Source organism: Calidris pugnax, unplaced genomic scaffold (assembly GCF_001431845.1).
Source record: "Calidris pugnax isolate Ruff unplaced genomic scaffold, ASM143184v1 scaffold133, whole genome shotgun sequence".
NCBI classification, from domain to species: Eukaryota; Metazoa; Chordata; class Aves; order Charadriiformes; family Scolopacidae; genus Calidris; species Calidris pugnax.
In genome coordinates, this window is record NW_015090977.1 from 88,496 (window position 1) to 92,439 (window position 3,944).

The window sequence follows — 3,944 nt, forward strand, 5'->3', positions numbered from 1 at the left end:
GGGGGGGGCGCACCCCCCCCCCCCCACAATTCCCGGCCTCCGAGACAGAGGGACGCGGCGGCCGCTGCTGCTGCTGCTGCTGTTGGCGGCGGAGTCGGTGCCCCGAAGCCCCCGCCGGCGGGTCTCTCCTCCTCGCTTCCCCCCTCAGCGGTGCCTCTGTCGGCGGCTGCCCGGCCGCGGCATCCTGGTCAGCCGGTTCCCCCCTCAGCGAGTCTCCCCCATGTCGCGTCGCGGCCGGAGCGGGGCGGGGGGTGAAGGGGAAGAGAGAAGGGAGGGAGGATTCTTCTCCCGTTTAATTCCGAGCCCCTTTTTCTTTAATGGCGGCCGCAGGGACGAGAGTCGGGGCCCCCCTGCCGCGCCCTGATTGGCCGGCGCGCCGTCACGTGGACCCGCACCGCGATGGCCGCCGTCGCGGCCGGGGGAAAGGAGGGTGCAGTGAGGCGGCGCGACCGCCAGGCGCCGCCCCGGCGCTGCAGAGTCCCCCCCGCCTTCCCCGTTGGGAGGCCGCCATCTAGTGGCCGCGCCGGGCCGTGGCGCAGCGGGTTGAGCCGCAAGTTTGGGGGAAGCGGCGGGTCGGCGGGGACAAGAGTTCGAGTCCCGCCTCCCCGGAGTTGGCTGTCCCCTCAATGTCCCCGTGTTCCCCGCGTCGTGGGCATCACCCGGGGACAAAGTCCGGGCACAGTCTGTCCCACCAGCAAAGAAAACACTTGCCCTGGCTCCTCTGCTGCAAATTGGCAGAGGTTTCCCCAGGATCTAGCCTCCAATAGCAGGCTGGAGCAATATTCACCTTTTTTTTGAAAGATATGGAAGTATTCGTAAAGTTCGCATTAATATTTCACGCGAGCACTAATGCTCTTAATGCTCTCACTAGTCCCACAGACATCATATCTGCCGGAGCAGAACTGTACTCCAAAATTACATTTTTTTTCCAGGCACAGCGACGTGTTGTGCGGTTGGTGAGGATGAAGTAGGTGGTTTCTGTTACTACATGCCCAGATTCGCAGAGGGACTGACTTTGAGATTATTCAGAATTAAGATGCTGGAGTGACAGGGAAAGCTATTTTTAAGAGTTATTTGGAAAGTGTACGCATCTTGTTAATCCTCTCATATTACATATTAATGTTCTGTGCAACGGTTAGCGTGTAGAATGTAACATTTTAAGTTGCTACACACAGAGTTTTTTGACCGGGAAGTTGGAGTGAAAATACAAACCAGGGGAAAGTAAAAGAAAGACTGGAATGTCTCGGCTAACGTGACATTCGCCTTAAAATACGATCCCTTCATGCAACAGCAGCACGTTGCATCACAGCTATGCAACACGATGAAGTTTCAAAGGCCCCTGCAAATTATTTCAGGACTCGGGAACAAGACGAGTGGCAACCTTCTGCAAATGTCTTGATAGAGTAGGAGGAAAGAAGGACACTCTATAAATACATTTGTATGATAAGTTAAAAAAAAAAAAAAAAAAAAAAAGAAAGGAAAAAAAAAAAAAGCGAGGCTAGATATTTTCACCGAGAGAAACTTTGAAGATTTACTCACACTAAGGCTATTTTTGTGTGTCGGTGTAGGCAAGCAAGAGTCTTCTTTTTATCTAAATAGAAGGCGAGTATTTTTAACGCAGGAGATTCATTCCCTCGGTGCTCGTCGGCACACGGCAGCTGGGGAGGGCGCCGGGATGCGGGGGGGAGGGCGTATGGAACCAAACCCCTTTCCAAGTGGAACAGATGGTTTTCTCCGTGGTGGCTGCAGACGAGGACCGCGGCGCACGAGGGGGGATCCTGCTCATCCACGCTGCCCGGGGGGGCACCCCAAGGACCTCCCAAGGTCCAGCGCGACGCTCGGGTCTCCTCAGGGGGATCCCCTCACTGCACAGAGAGATGTTATAAAGCCCCGAAGGAGACATGCAGTGCTTTGAAGGAAATAAAAGAAAGCTTGGCATTGGTAGATAAGAACGGGTATGGTTTTCCCTCTAAGAGGAAAAAGTATCCTTTTTAAAACTGGGATTTGGTGGAGGGAATGGAAATCCAGTACGATGACACGCTGTGGGTCCGATGTACGCAAGTGTACACTTACTTTTCCCCATGGATTTCAGGACACCACCAAATTTTCACCAGCTGGGACTCCATTTCTTTTGCCTGCAACAGCCCAGCTCAGCGTCTGGGAGAGAGGATTAACCCCGTGTCTAACGCTGGGCTTGGCACTGATTCCCCTCACAGTTCCGAGGAACCCGGCTCCTGTCTCCCAGTTTACTTATCTGTACAACGCACTTTGAGACACAGTCCATTAGTCACAATAAATACTTACACAGATCCCAGCACAGTCAAGTGCAGAACACATATTTTTTTTTCCCAGTAAACACAAATAAAGAATTAATAAAATATTGACAAAAGAGGAAAGAAGACTAACATGTCAACTAGAGGTTTTATTTTAAGAGTCATTCCCTTCCTGCTTCACATCTGAATTCAGAACCCACAAGTGCCCAGCATTCCCAGTCCCCTGCACAGCACTCAGTGACACAAGACACACAGGGTAACAGTCGTGTCCATGGTTGGCAAATTTTGGACCTGAGACATGGCTTGCCCTTTGCACATCAAACGTGCTATTTGGGAAATAAAACCTCCTTAAAAAACAGGGAGGAGGCGGATTAAAAAAAAAAAAAAAAACCCTCAAGGAGAAATGCTATTGAATATATGCTTTCTATTTTTTAGATGGGTTCTTACATAGTTCTGTTCTCTGCAACTTCCAGAAGTGCATTAAGCTGCATAATTAGCATCTGTCACATGTAGCCTTTTCCTTCCCTCTTCCTTTCCCTAGAGGGAAACTGCATGAAGAAATTCTAATATAAATTTTAGTATCTACACTGTGCGGTGCATTCATATTAGGAAAGAGTAAGTTTCTGCTCCATCTTAGGTTCATCTTTGTGCAATATGAACTTCACCAGTTTAAAAAAAAATGCTACTGATCCAATTTAAATATTAACTAGTCTTTTGGAAAGACATCAGTAGTGGGGGTGGGGGTGAGATGATCCCCGTTGCATCAGATTTAAACCAGTGGAATTGTCGGGAACTGGGCAGTTATCAGTAAGTCACTGGTCCTGAAATTATCTCCCTACACTTGCACGTGGTCACACTGAAACATCCAGCCAAGAGTAGTAAGGGATAGATGGTTTTCCCATTTAGTTAAAAGTATCTCTTTTGAAAGGAATAATGAGATTTTGAAAACGCATCAAAACAAAAGGTAGGACTTCATATTGCTTTTTCATTCACATTAAAAGATACTCCACTGTTGAATATAAAAAGTCAATGGACTGCAGCATCTCCAAGTGAATCTCTGTAGAGGAACTTAAAAGAAGATGCTATTTTTTAGAAATAAAGACTAAAAAGGAAGAAACACAGTTTAAGAACAATAGCAACACGAAAAACAATGACGTTATTTAGCATTTGATTTCCATTCAGACTCTCTCCCAGTATTTCAAAGTATTTATTTTCTACTTAATTCGTTCAAAGAAAATTGAGATTATAGGATTGAACATATTGCCAACAACCTGAGGTATGAAGTGCAGACTGAACGTTTAAACTTCAGCTGCAGAGGTGGTAATTATTGTAATTGGTCCATGTGAAGCAAATATATCAAGCAGTATAGAGTTCAAACTCCTGCCAGTCAGTCTCCAGTTGGCACCGACAGTTCTATCAGGAGGATACAGAGGTCTCAGCAGGACTTATTATTGGCAACTGTTCAACAGTTCTCCTCTGCAAATGGTTTCAAGGGGATTTGGGTGGGAAGAAAGATAATTTTTAACAAATTAAACTACCTAAAAATGGCTAGATGCCCAGAGCCACCTAGTCTGCATTAGTCACTACTACCAAACAATTTTAAAAAAGAAGATTAAAAATATCATCGCTGTAAAGAAATGTCAATCCACCTTTAACAATACGACCAGCTCA